At 39.4% G+C, this 15,069-nt stretch overlaps 1 pseudogene; it reads right to left on the reverse strand.

Moving 5' to 3' along the window:
* Positions 1–862: 862 nt before the first annotated feature.
* Positions 863–15,069, reverse strand: part of LOC111174149 (ubiquitin-conjugating enzyme E2 Q1 pseudogene) — a 37,142-nt pseudogene continuing 22,935 nt past the window's right edge.

Raw genomic sequence — 15,069 nt, forward strand, 5'->3', positions numbered from 1 at the left:
CTTTTTACTGTGTCGAGGCAAGCTGATTAAGTTTTCTTTACTCAATTACAGAAAAAACACTTCACCTATATTATCTAGAAAAATAGGTTTATGTAGACTTGACTCTAGGACAGATATAATTTATTCTCTCCTTCATCTGAGGTGTTTTTGTGCCGTGTTTATAAACCTGGTATTAAATTTGTTCATTTTAAATTTAGTAGAGTTTTAGATAGTCTTTTTTTTTTCAAGTTAACAAACTGTAATTGTGTTCCCAAAGATACATTTTTTTTCATAAACATCCATCATACACTGTAACCAAAAAAAGCAGTGTACATGAAATAAGGGAAAATAAATTAAAAATCCATAGCATAGGTAAGGAGGCTCTAGTCTGGAGCACAGCTGAGTTTCCAGCCGTATAATGAGGCTCGAAAGTTTCTTTTATAAGAATGCCTGCTAGCAAAGGTTACAGCCAGGTGGCTGGTTGGTCTGTAAGTCCGTCTTGAGTACTTGAAACAGTTCTGTGTCTGTTTTTCTTTTTTTTTTCCTTAGCGTTTAGAATAGCCATCATTGTCCTGCAATAGGCAGAGCTATCATGTCCAGGAAAAGTGAGGGAGGGAACCACAGAGGCAGAGGGAGATCCAAATACAGCATTCAAAGATAACTGGTCCAGGGGCTTCCCTGGTGGCACAGTGGTTGAGAGTCTGCCTGCCGATGCAGGGGATGGGGGTTCGTGCCCTGGTCCGGGAGGGTCCCACATGCTGCGGAGCGGCCAGGCCCGTGAGCCATGGCTGCTGAGCCTGCGCGTCCGGAGCCTGTGCTCCGCAACGGGAGAGGCCACAACAGTGAGAGGCCTGCGTAGGGCAAAAAAAAAAAAAAAAAAGGTAATTGGTCCAGTGATGCCTAGGGAAGGAGGAAGGGGATGGCACTCCCGGGTTAGCCATCTTCCTTCGGGGGTGTGTACCAGCCGTTTTTTTCATGGATCTGCACCAAGGACTTGTAGGCCTGCTGTGCTCTTGTCAGGCTGTATTGAGATTTGTTGGCTCCAAACTGCACTCGTGCTTTTTCCTTCACCCGTGTGGCACTGATCTGCATGATCACTGACTCTATTGAGTAGGCACTGCTCCAGTCCTGCTTGGTGAGAAGTTCCATGCAGATGGCACCTCTGCCCAGAACATACCCTCGGAGAGGACTGGAGACACAACCCTGACAAACGGCACGTCAAAGGGAAAGTTATCTGTAAAAGAAGAGTTAAGTAGGATGAAGTCGGCTCCTTTCTCTGAGGATCTGGAGATGGTTGTGCAAAGCACTGTCCTGGTCAACTTTGAGGAGTTTGACATTCCAATCATACAGGCTGTCATTCACAAGTTCGACGGGATAGTTTCTGCCTTTGAAACTCAGTGATCAGTATATACCCCTGAGCTCCTTCATCACCTGGTCAGTAGCCTGCGCTGAGCCAGACACTGCACCATTTAAGTAATCTTGCCTCTGGTTCTTTTTAATTTTCTCTGGTATGGCCAAGTTTTCTTTTCCAATGCCATCATCTTCAGATTTCTTGCCCTCAGCTGGCGCTTCTTCTTTCATTTATTTCATAGTGATCTAGGTCTTCTGTGTCCTCAGGCATCTCTTCATCTTCACCTTCCGAAGATACATCTTCCTGTGTACACTGCTCTTCTGGCAAGGGCTGATCCAGCATCTCCACATCTGGATGCTGAAAGAGGTTACAGAGTTTACACAGGTCGGAGATGATCCTCTTCAGATGCTGCAACAGCAGAGTATTCCCTTTCTTTATGTCCACCAGCCTCTCCAAGAGAGCAGCCAAGTTAGGGTCATCGGACTCCGCTGACCAGATGGGGGGCACAGCTGGGTATGACTCCGTGATGTTGCAGTGGACGCAGACGGGATCCCCAGGCACCGACCCCTGTGGGGAGAAATGCAGCCCGGGCGCGGCCCTCGTCCCGGCCCCTCGGGCCTCAGCCAGCGGGAACTCGCATCTCAGCTGGTCCAGGAAGGCGCTGGCAATGCGGAAGCGCTCGTGGCCGCGGGGGAGAAGGAACTGGAGCAGTTTCAGCTCCCCACTCAGGCAGGGCCCCCGCTCTGGGCCCCGCCCCCATCCCGGGACTGTCTCCCTCCGCCCCGCCCCCCCAGCTGCTGCCCCGGCCCCGGCTGCTGCTGCTGCTGCCCCAGGGCCGGCGGGCGGGAGCCTCCGGCCTCCGCTCCAGGCTCCACTGTCGCCCCTGCTGTCCACACTTCCTGATCCCCCCTTCGACAAGATGGCGCCACCGCCACCTCCGGGACAGGCCCCCCCCCCCCTCCTCGCAGGCCGCCCCCAGCCGCCGGAAGCCAGGCGCCCCTCCTCCTCGGTAGCCCCGCCTCCCTTAGATAGTCTCTTATACTTCCTGTGAAGTTTGGAAGATTATAAATTTAGGTTGAACTGGTAAAATATTTTGGCCTGCAGGAAAAATATTATAATTCTATTATATCTTTGAAATGTTAATTTTACATTGGGATTTGGATAAACTATAATTATGTCAAAATGATACTCACTTTTACAAGAAAATTATATGAATAGAAGACTTAGACATGTATTTTGCATACGCTTTTATAATTATTCTGTTCCTGTGATAAATTCTTCTTTTTATACACATTACAGAATAACTGAGTGTTTCAGTTCAAATAAAGGAAAATTGTGTTTAAGAAAAATATTTTCTCTGGATAAATGCCCAGAAGTGGGATAACGGGATCATATGGTAGTTCTATTATAAATTTTTGGGGGAGAACCTCCATACTGACTTTCATAGTGGCTGCACCAATTTACATTCCCACCAACCTCATCCTCACCAACACTTGTTATTTCTTGTCTTGTGAGCACATTGTAGGGTATACAGAAGTATAATGCTGTGCACATGAAACATATAATGTTATAAATCAGTGTTACCTCAATAAACTAATTAATTTTTAAAAAGACAAAAAAAATATTTTCTCTATTTCCTATCCTTTAAATTGACACCATAGATACCGTATCCTTTACGAAGCTCTCTGTGGTCAGAGACCATTAACTCAATTAAAATTAGATTAAGGAATAAATGGAAATTATCAACACATATAAATATCCAGAGCTAGATTAATTTTCAGGTATAGTTGGGTTCAGAGACTGGGCCACCTCCTCAGGATTTGTTTCTTTCTGTTTCTTGACTCTATTTTCAACTTTGTTGGCTTAAGTCTAGGTAGCACTAGATTTCTCCTTGTGTCAGGAAGATGTCGGAAAGCAGCTTAAACTTCCCATTTTTCTAGTAAGAGACTATAAGGAAACAGTGAAATTCTTTTCTGGTAGCTTTTCCAGAAGTCCTGAAATTTATTGTGATTGGCCGAACTAAAATCTTATGTCCATAACTGAATCAAATTACAGTGACCAGAAAAATGCCAAGACTTGGTTTACCCCAGAAACTCCTTCCTAAAGATATGGAATGAAGGTGGATCTTCGATTAAAAATCAGGGAGACAAATGCTGGGGCGGTAAACATGAAACATCCATAGTATAAACATTTCTGGAAAAGCCTTTATTAAGGGAAATAGTAATTTCTGCTGTTAACAAACAAGTTCAAAAATCTCACTGTCTTACAACGACAAATATCTTCTTTGCTTTCAAGTCGTGGGTCAGCTCTGCATTTCTCTAATTAGTTAATAGTCACGTGAGGCATGTTTCTCTAATAGCAAATGGCATGAAAACAAAAAAGGTGAGCAGAGTTATGAAATGCCTTTAAAGGCTTCAGCTTGTGTCTAGGGCCCATCACTTTAATCCACATGCTATTGGACAAACAAGTCATGTGGCTAAACTCAACATCAGCTGAATGAGGAAACATATTCATTAGTGCGAGGTAATGCAAAGTCCTGTGACAAATGGTATGAAGTAATTCGAATACAGGACAGAAGTGAAGAATTAAGAGCAATGAACCGATTTACCAGAGGACGTTTCTAGTGCTCACTTGATGACAAAGTCAGCTGTCAGAAGAATTTTCTCCAATTCACGTCTCTGTAGAGTTTATTATTAAGATCCAAGAAGATAGTGTTCATCAGCATTACATTTCTGTTCAGATTAAATTATACACGAATATCTGTATATAAATTTGTTTTATAACAGATAAGTAACCAAAACAGTAACAAATGTAATTTATTTTTAAATTATTATTGATATTTTCCCATATTACAGTTTTTGAATACCAAACTTTATTGAAATCTTTTTTTTTTTTCCGTACGCGGGCCTCCCACCGCCGCAGTCTCTCCCGCTGCGGAGCACAGGCCCCAGACGCGCAGGCCCAGCCGCTCCGCGGCATGCGGGATCCTCCCGGACCAGGGCACGAACCCGCGTCCCCTGCATCAGCAGGCAGACTCCCAACCACTGCGCCACCAGGGAAGCCCTATTGAAATCTTTTATACTAGTTCCGGAAGAATTCTGATGTCAATTTCAGGTTTCCAATTAAGATTTTTATACTATCTTTGGTTTATTCCTGTGGAGTATATTTTCTAAATCCCCACAAAGGAAAGTTAGGTCAAATCACCATTAATTCTGAATATGCTTGTGTTTGGTTAGTGTCGTAACTTTAATATGAGCTAAGTGTATTTTTATGCAGTAATTTGGTAAATCATCTCAGTAGATGATAGCAAATTACCCACCTCTTTTCTGCCTGATGGATAATATGTTCTAGTTGAGTAATTAGGTATTAGTTAGACACAGCTGCAGCTTGTGTTCGACAAGTACTTTTTCAGTCACACATTTATCTCTCTCTTTGTGGATGAATTGGCAACATGCCTCATACGGGTCTTTAATGTACTGTTTTTATGCAGCTATAGGCTGCTGGTCCAAAGGGTATGTATACAGTTTGATATATATGTAATACCATCTTTGAAGAAGAGGACTTTTTCTTAAAAATCATACATGGTAATATTGATATATTATTATTTTTTATATAATACAATATTTTTGATCTTTCAATCATCCCTACATAATTCTTTCTTTTAGGCTGTCCTTTCCAACTGTGAGAGTTTAAGGGTTATATTTCATGACTTTGCAGATAACATTTGCCTATGCATAATTAGTATGTCTGAAATGCTGGAGACTATGCCATTGGCTGGAATGCCATTGTGCTACAGTGGTGCTCCTTTGAAGTGGTGTATGTCAACCTGGGCATAACTGAAATTTTGGGCCAGCAGATAATTTGTTGCGGGAGGCTGTCCCGTGCTTTGTGGGATGTTTAACAGCACCCTGGCCTTTACCCACAAGATGTCTGTAGTACTCTGCCCTACCCCAGGTTGTGTCAATCCAGAATGCCTCCAGACATCTCCAAATGTCCCGGGAGGGGCAAAATTGCCCCCACTGAGTGCTACTGCTTTAAAGTAATTTCTAATTAATGGTGACATATATTATAGCAACCTCTCCCTCCTATCTGCCTATCATACTTAAAATTGTTGTCCTGAAAATTGATAAAGGAATGAGGAAGAAAGAGGCTAATATGTCTCATTTAACATAAATCTCTGAATCTGGACAATAGTGAATTACATGTTAGAAAAAATTGTTTACATTCTTTTATTCAGGTTTTTCATGTAGACCTTTATAGGATAGGAAGGTTCTGGTCTACCAGTTTTCTCTTTCCTTTCATTAGAAATGTCTCTCTCCATTGTTATTTGTTGTTATTATTGTTCCCTTAATGGCTATTAATTTAAAAGGTTGCATTTATTCATTTTCTTTGCTGTGCAAAATATTTTAGAATAGATGTTGTAAGCGAATTCCGTTATGTCTATGAAAACTTACTCTGAGTAGGTGGTTTCTGTAAATTAGGAGGGTCTGGGGAGTAAGATTTTTTTACATTTGCAGAGAGAATGATTTGGGGTTAATTGAACATAGTTATTAAACAGTCTCACTCCTTCAGTGTGCATGTTGAAATGGATAACAGATGAGGTTTCATCTCATTTCTCTGCAAGAATATTTTGCCTTCTAAGTTCACGATTTTTGGAATCTAAAACAATTTCATGAGGCTTGAATTCTGGGCTCTCGAACTTAAATTCTAGGGAAAATCCAATCTAGCAGAAAGAACATGGGTTTTGATTAAACAGAACTGGATTCCAGTTCCAACCCCTAAGTACTTGCTGTGCAACTTTGGCTAAGTTACTCAAAATCTCTGAAACTGTTTCCTCCTCAGTGAATGGAGATAATACATTTTATTGCTGAGACTGGGGCAGGAATGAGTTGGTGGTGGGAAGGTGACTGCATTTATTCTCTCCATTTTCTTTTATCCTATTCTTTATATTTAGCATCAACCGTTTTACTGAAAACTCCTCTCACAGAGTCTCCCAAAACCTACTTGCTGATAAATCCAAAGGACTCCTGGTAGTCCTATTTTTAATCAACTGCTCTTTTGCTTTAAAAAAAGGACTGGCAAACATTTTCTGTAAAGAGCCAGATAGTAAATATTATTGACTTTATGAGATAATGTCTGTCTCAATTACTCAACTTGGTCATCATATGTAAAAGTGCCCATAGACAGTGTATTAATGAGTCGACTTGGCTGTGCTCCAATAATACTTTATTTATAGTAGTAGGCTGCGGGCTGGACTTGTCTCACAGGTGTAGTTTGATGATCCCTACTCTAAGCTCCTCATTGGCTTCTATTTCACTTTATATCCTCTAGTTTTCTGGCTACAAAGGATTCGTCTCGTCATTGATAACTCCTCCTCTATCTCCTTCACTGGGTTTTCTTTTCTTGCTCACATATTAATTGTTTAAATTAAGATAGTGCCGGTTGGGAAGAGGAAGCAGATGTGAATCAAAATGAGACCATCATTTTCTCTCTCAAGCCTTTATCCTCTGTGTGAAGGCCAAATCTCAGAGGCATATAAGGCTCTTTATTATTTAATTTCTGCTCAACTTTGCATCTTCTTCTCCTTAAATTCCTCAAAGCTGTTACCCTCCCAAGCTATTTACATTTTCTCAGTTTGCCTGGTGCTCCCTCTTATCCCTGAGCTCGGCACATATGACTTTTTCCTCTCGAAAGACTTTTTCTTTATCTTTTTTTTTTTTCCTGGATGGAGAAAGTTCATTCTTTATACTCTACCTTAATTGGCTTCTGCTCTCAGCAGATTTCTTTAAATCCCCACCCAAGACTGGATTAGAGCTTTTTCTACATGATTTCTTTGAGTGTATTTTAAATTATCTAGAAATAAAACTTTAATGAAAATATCAACGTAGTCTGTTCCATAATAGAGTTATGGTTGGATTGCTACGGAACTGCACAGAAAGGGTACTATCCCTATTCTTGGAGACAAAACTGCCAGGGAAGGCATAAGTGGAAAGTGATTTTTGAGTTGGGTCTCGACACAGAGGACCAGGGGAGGAAGGTTCTGCCAAGCTGATGGAATGTCAGAATTCAAGACTGTGGGGCACTGGGCAGTTCATGGGACAGTTCATATTCTGGACGACATTCTATGATTCACGTCTGTTCTCTGCAGTAAAGCTTCACTTAGATAACTGATGCTCAGTAAATGTGCATGGTGAGATGACAAATTTATTGTTAGAAGTTACAAGTTAGGCTAATTTTTTTTAAGGTAGGCATTTACTTTTGATTGATCTTAATACATTCATCAATTAAGATAATTTAAAATGCACTGACCTTTAATCACAATACTCTAGGTGAGCTTTCACAGATGTATGTATGACTAATTCATCTCCCCTCCACCCATTCATCTCCCCTCCATCAAAACCCAGCATAGTGCACAGAGAAGGTCTTCATAAATATTTGTTGAATGAAAGAAAAACGCTGAATGTTGCAAGGAGGTGGCACCAGATAGACGACAAAGAGTAAACAATTTGCCAAACTCAAGAATGCACATATGCAAGGCATAAAATAGATCTTGGTACTACTTGTTTATAACAAAATAATTACCTTTTAATCATAAAATGTAAAAGCAACTAGAATATTAAGCAAAGGAGAAATACAATAAAGAAAAATGCTTATGAAAATTCTAAACTCTGAGTTGAGATTTATAATAAACTTCCATTTTAACTAAGGCAGTCCAGTGATATTCATCATTTTCTCTTGACGTTCATTCATTCATGCATTCCAAAAATATCTACAGAATACTACTTATGCAAAGGCACTACTATAGGCTCTCATTACCCTTATTAAATTCTGAAATCTTGGTATTAGCTATGTGTATATTTACACACACATACACAATTATGGATACACATATGTGTACATATACATGCATTCAGTTTAACTAAAAAGCTGGCTATTCAGGATGAAATTGTTTCTCAACACCTGCAATTACCATGTCTCCTGTACTGTACATTCCTTGACTACTTCTGGCAAAATGGCCTTATATTTCACGCTAAGTTCTTCTAAAAGCTCTTCATGAAGTTATTTATGCTGGGAATAAAGTTTATGAGAGAAAATAGCATTAAAAAAATAATTCTTATTGCAATGTGACCAAAATCCAGGAAAAGACAAAAAGAGGGAAGCTGGATTTTCTTACAGACCCCCTTCTACTTATTCTCTGAACTGGAATTAAGAGATATAACTTATGGAGAACATACACCATTGAACAGGTGCCTAGGGAGTTAGAGCCAAATTCTTGTTTCAATGGGTGAACAGTCAGTCGCTGCCATATGGGCAGAACACAGTTTCTTCTCAGATGTCTCCTAGGTATTTTGTGCCCTATCAACTGTGGCTACATCCACTCCATTTCTAGGCCCAAAATATTAAATATAGTTCAAGTATCTTATGCTGTATTTTCCAAAAGAATGTTTTGATAAAACAATGCATATCATATATATTCATAACCCATTAAAGAGTTCATCACAGACTAATTAGTTGCTCATTTAATATTTGCTGAGATCAAAAGAATGCATTATAACTCTATCAATGTAAAAGATTTGTCAAAGTCCACAAATGAAGCAGGAAGTTATCACTCTTTACAGACATATACGATAACATCTGACTGTTGACAACTTCTTGATAATTCACAGATCACTCATGCTCAGGAAATAATAAGGGAGTACACACAGTATGATTTGATTTGGGGTGATTAAAAAATGAGGATGTTCTATCCTAGGATAGATGTAGTAGTAGAACTCGGTGTCTAATTTCAAGTAATTCTGCCAGCTAGCTGTAATCCCTCTGAATATAGGAATAATAATAATTTCCTCAAAAGTTTTTAGTGAAATTTAAGTGAAACAATGCAGGTAATGTGTTTGATTCAATACTTACCACATCATAGAATCTTATATAAGAGAAATACTAAGATGAGATCATGAAATCAAAATAAAATAATAAAAATAGTGTTCATCTGTAAATGTTTGTACTACAGTTTCCTGTGCTTTTAATAATTTTCTATAAAATAAATTTGTGCTAATCATTGTCAGGTTTTCAGTGTTCTGATACTCCAGGGATGTAATAGTAACCATATAATTTGAGAAAAGATAACAATATTGGTTGTAGCCTTTTCTGTAATTCTCAATGGCTATTTCTTTCTTTGCATCAATCTTGGGACCCATGAAGAGTGGGAATAAGGAACAAATAAAATCTTTAAAAATGTTGTCAGCTTGAAGGTTCTCCTTTTTCTATATTATTCCTTCAACACCCTAAGTGATCAGTGCTGGGGAAGAGGTCATCATCTGACTAGGAAAATGAATTATTTTTATAAGTGTGGGGATAAAATCACTTAAATTAAGTTATATAGAGAATGATAAAAGAAATTCCTTGAATATATGAATATTTACTATACATTTTTCTTTGAGCCCTTCTCTTTTCTATTCTTATTTTTTAAAGAAATGGTAAACAATCATTTTATGTTCTCCTTCTTGTTCTAATTTTCCTTAACCTTTCCCAATTCTCATTTTCTCATTTCCAACCACCCCATCACCATAAGCACCAAAAAAGAAAAAAAAGGAAGTCAGACTTTGTTATCATTGTCCCAGAAGGGAATTACTTATCACAATTTCTTTTCTTTCTATTCCACAGCTAGTTATTTAAAATTTCTGTTGGAACCAGAGAGATTACTTTATTCTAGGATTTCCCCTAAGACAGAAACCCTGGTAACCATAGCAGCATTGCCATCCAATCTCTTGAATCCACAACAAAATGCGGCTAGAAATGCTTAGCGCAGTCTCCCAAGGCAAACATTGCTATGATGAGTGACAAACTGAAACAGTAGGAGCTGCTCCTGTTGCCATGGAAACAGGCCTTTCCATCTGAGAGGTTCCATCCCAGGATTCACAATCTAAAGCTTTGTAAAGGTATGCTGGTCTTCACTCCCCTACTGGTTAGCACTTACCACCAGACTAACACTGCTGAGATGACTGACATGGAAAAATAAGGGCTATCCCTCATTGCCACAGTAACCCAGGTTTCCAGTAATTTGCCTTAATGGAAAGTTGAAAGAGCTTTGTAGCAGATGTCTACAGTAGCTAAATCAAATGACAGTTAAAGAGAACAAATTGTGATTTAAGTTCCTTAAAAGTTAAATGCACACCTTTTGGGGTATCACTGGGGCTGTGTTTTCTAAAAAAATATATACTCCACCATGCTTTTAAGGAATCACAATTTACATCATGAAGCACTGGAACAAAATATGTTTTATCCACTTGCAAAAATGTTTATAGAGAATACAAAGTTCTCTGAATATAAATAGAAAGCACTAAGTTATTAAACACTTTTTCTTTGGGAGTCCTTCAACAGAAAGGACTCTGTTGAACAACAAAGGACAGAAATCTCATTGAATTAACTGGCATATTTATGACTAATCATATATCCTAATGGCATTTTTTAGCAAATGGCTAGTCAAAATATTAGATTTGGAAAGTTATGATGAGCTGATAATCCATTACCATTACTAGGGGATTACCATTACCATTTAGATCCAAGTTACTAGGCTTTTTCCAACGTAACTGGATTGTCAAAGTGTACATATAGTCAGATGTGCATGAAAATTATAGCTTAATTATTTTATGCAACTGACCTAAACATTGTCACAGACTCTTATCCTTCTAGGCAGTGAGGAGACACATGTTGTTTATCAGCAATATTTCAGCATCTTCCAGTTTTAACAGCACCTTTCAGTTTTAAGTAGACCCTCTATGTTAAATATTTAGTCAGGTTAGAAGTCAAGGTTCTATCAGGGCTGCCTCACCTTTCCCCTTCAGTCTTCCCCCAGGTGGCATCTGGACGTAAGTGACAGGTCTTCACTATGTTTCATGGAGTAAGAGCTGTCTGAGGTTTTACCTGCTACTACTGGTCTGCTCTCCAGGGCGACAGATCTGGTACTCGTGTTTTCACTGGTGGTGTCTGCTGAGGTACAGTTAGTTGAGCTTTATTCCAGGACAGCCAGCTCTTTCTGCTACTATAGTCTATGGCTGGTGACCTTGGGGTCTGGTTTCTTAGCTAAGGCTTGATGATTTAGCCCCACCTCAGTAACTGCTGGTGTTACAGATCCACCCTGAAGGTGGCTGTGACTGCCTCCGAGCTTCATCCTTAATGACCAACCTTCTTGTTCTCGGCTACAAGGCCACTCTGGCCACACTGTTCCTAACAGTGATTCTCTTTTGGTAGTTCCCCCAGCAAGATTTTTAATTCATTATCTCACTATTATTAATTTGTGATCCATATCACATATTTCTAACATTTTGTTTATCTTTACATTGTTTCTAAACTCAAACCCAGTTTTTGTTAAAAAAAAAAAAGGGAAATGAAAAAGACATACACACAGACAAAAGTTAGCTGAAGTTTACACAGCTTATATCCATTGAACAAGGTAACTTTTGCAATGCCTTTCAGGCTCTGTATGATCTATTCATCAATACTTTTACCTATAGGAATAGGATGCTGCAGTTAACTTTGAAATAAAAGACTACTTTTATTTCAAGTAGAAAGAAGATGAATAACTTAAACTGGGCCAATCATATTTTTTCCAAAGGTGCCCTTATTTATCAATCAGAAGCAAAAGGAAGAACGGGTAGTTTCTCAGAGAAAAAAAATAGAGATCAAATAATTCCTGTTTTCCAGATACTTTTCTCTTCCTTGTTACCATCCTTCTCTGAGGCCTTGCTACATCCTCACCCTTGGAAAATACAAAACACTTTGATTCTTCATAATGAATTCCCATTATATCTCTATAAGCTAGCTCAAGTTGATTTCTAGAATATTTAATTAAAGAGTTATGATGAACACATCTGTGGGGTTTATTTCTTTCATGGCCAAATTACCTCGCTGAAAATGAAATGGAAATTTTGGCCTTTATTTTGGATTCTATACAAGAACAATGGCTCTAAGAATTTAAGGAAGGATAATCTCCATTTGTAATTCAAAGGTGTGACAACGGTTCCAGTGGTGAGTAGAATCTTTCTGTGTTCTTCAACTGAGTCTCCATATTGTCTGCTTTATATTACCATATTGAGTAATTCAACCAGTTACTGCAGGTACAGCAAAAAAGAAAATCTATTTCTGTTGGCTGATGTTTGAACATTTCCTACCTGTCCTTAATATGGGTATGCTGGTGAACATTTTGCTTTAACTACTGCTGGAATTTTTTAAAAAGCAAAACAGTATTATTATAATTTTTTTATTCTTAATGTAGTCTTAGCAATGATTTCCTGCTGTCTTGGATGGTGATACCTAATAGCTTTTCCTACCTACATCCGTTTCACTTTCTTCCAGTTGCTGCAACTCTATTTTCCTTTAGGGAACTGTTCCTCATTTCTTACAGCCTTGGTGAGACTGATAATCCAGGTACTCTAGCTTGATCTGAGAAAGTCTATCAGCTCCTCTCCTTCTCTAGATCCTGATGTAGTTACTGGACTTTCTGAGCCCAGGTTGTGCTAACTTTCCTTCAAAATTTGCTACTTTCCATTTATTTGTGTCATCTTCAATTTCTTTCATCCATGTCTTATAGTTTTCAGAGTACAGGTCTGTCACCTCCTTGGTTAAATTTATTCCTAGGTATTTTATTCTTTTTGATGCAATTTTAAGTGGAACTCTTAATTTCTTTTTCTAATAGTTCATTAGTAGTATATAGAAAGACAACAGATTTCTATATATTGTATCCTAAAACTTTTCTGAATGCATTTATTAGTTCTAATAGGTTTTATGGGATTTTGGGGTTTCCTATATACAGTACCATATCATCTGTGCATAGTGACAGTTTTACTTTTTCTCTTCCAATTTGGATGCCTCTTCTTTTTTTCTTTTTTCTGATTGCTGTGGCTGGGACTTCCAATACTATGTTGAATAAAAGTGGCGAGAGTGGACATCCTTGTCTTGTTCCTGATCTTAGAGGAAAAGCTTTCAGTTTTTCACTATTGAGTATGATGTTAGCTGTGTGTTTGTCACATATGGCCTTTATTACGTTGAAGGATGTTCCCTCTATATCCACTTTGTTGAGATTTTTTGTATCATAAATGGATGTTGAAGTTTGCAGATGCTTTTTCTGCATCTATTGAGACGACTGTATGATTTATATCCTTAATTTTGTTATGTGGTGTACTGCTTGATTTGCAGATATGGAACTATTCTTGCACTTCTGGAATAAATCCCACTTGATCATGGTGTATGATCCATTTAATGTATTGTTGAATTCACTTTTCTAGTATTTTGTTGAAGATTTTTGTATCTAGGCTCATCAGGCATATTGGCCTATAATGTTCTTTTTTGTAGTGTCTTTATCTGTTTTTTTTTCATTTATTATTATTTTTTAACATCTTTATTGGGGTATAATTGCTTTACAATGGTGTGTTAGTTTCTGCTTTATAACAAAGTCAATCAGTTATACATATACACATGTTCCCATATCTCTTCCCTCTATCTGGTTTTAGCATCAGAGTAATGCTGGTCTGGTAAAATGAGTTTGAAAGCGTTCGTTCCTCTTCAACTTTTTTGCAGCAGTTTGAGAAGGATACGTACCAACTCTCCCTTAAATATTTGGCAGAGCTCATCTGTGAAGTTGTCTGATTATGGACATTCTACTCCTGAGTTTGGTTAGCATCTTTATGAGTATTACTTTGAAGTCTTTATCTATTAAATTGTTTATCTTCATTTTGTTTAGTTCTTGTTCTGAGGTTTTGTCTTGTTCTTTTTTGATTGTCTTTTGTTTTGTTTTTTTTCTTTTGGAAGGTGGTTTGTCTCATTTTGCCTAACTTTCTGCATTTGTTTCTATGTACTAGGTGTTATCCACTACCTCTGTCGGTCTGGAAACAGTGGGCTCATGTAGAACCTGCTCTGTGAGGCCCAGTGGCGCAATACCCTCTGGTCTTTAGAGCCAGGTGCTCCAGGGGTATCTCCTGTGTGGACTGTGTGTGCCCTCCTGTTATGGTTGGGCTGCCATTGCTACATTTGTGCTGGTGGGCAGGGCTGGCCCCCGGCTTAGCTAGCTGTGTGGCTTGGCCTCAACTGCTGTGGATTCCTTGTTGGGCAAGTCTGGCACCCGGCCCAGCTGGCTGAGAGGGCCAGCTATGACTACTGCAGGCACGCTGATGTGTGGGACTGGCCCTTGGCCCAGCTGGCTGTGAGACTTGGCTGAAATTCTTAGGGGCACACTGGCATGCAGGACTGTCCCCACAGGATGGGAGCTGCTGTGGAGGGGTGCCAGTGCTGGTAGAGACGGCCCACTGGGTGAGACAGGCCAGGAGCCATGTTGAAGGGGCAGGCCTGGATGGGCAACTTAGGCAGGTTGGGTCCTTGGGGGAACTCTGGGGCGGGGCACAGGATATTAGTTAGTTGATGGAGAGTGACAGATATGCACAAAAATCATAATGGCACCTGCAAGCACTTCCATCTCAAGAGAAAGCTCCATCAGATCCCTGCCTCTCTAGCACACACCCTAAAATTAGTCAAGGAATTTCCTTCTCATATAAACCAGGTGCTTTTCAAGATGCTGCCTCTGCACTGTGAGTATCAGCTAGTGAGTTTGTGCAAGAGTCAAGAGTGGTGTCTCAGTTTCCCACAATCTTCCAGGTCTCCCAGATGCAAGCCCTACTGGTTTTCCAAGCCAGACTTACGGTGGCTCATCTTCCTGGTGCAGGTCCCCTGGGCTGAAGAGCCAGACATGG

This window comes from Delphinapterus leucas, chromosome 10 (genome assembly GCF_059928025.1).
Source record: "Delphinapterus leucas isolate spDelLeu-1000000601 "Yukka" chromosome 10, BTC_Dleu_Yukka2, whole genome shotgun sequence".
NCBI classification, from domain to species: domain Eukaryota; kingdom Metazoa; phylum Chordata; class Mammalia; order Artiodactyla; family Monodontidae; genus Delphinapterus; species Delphinapterus leucas.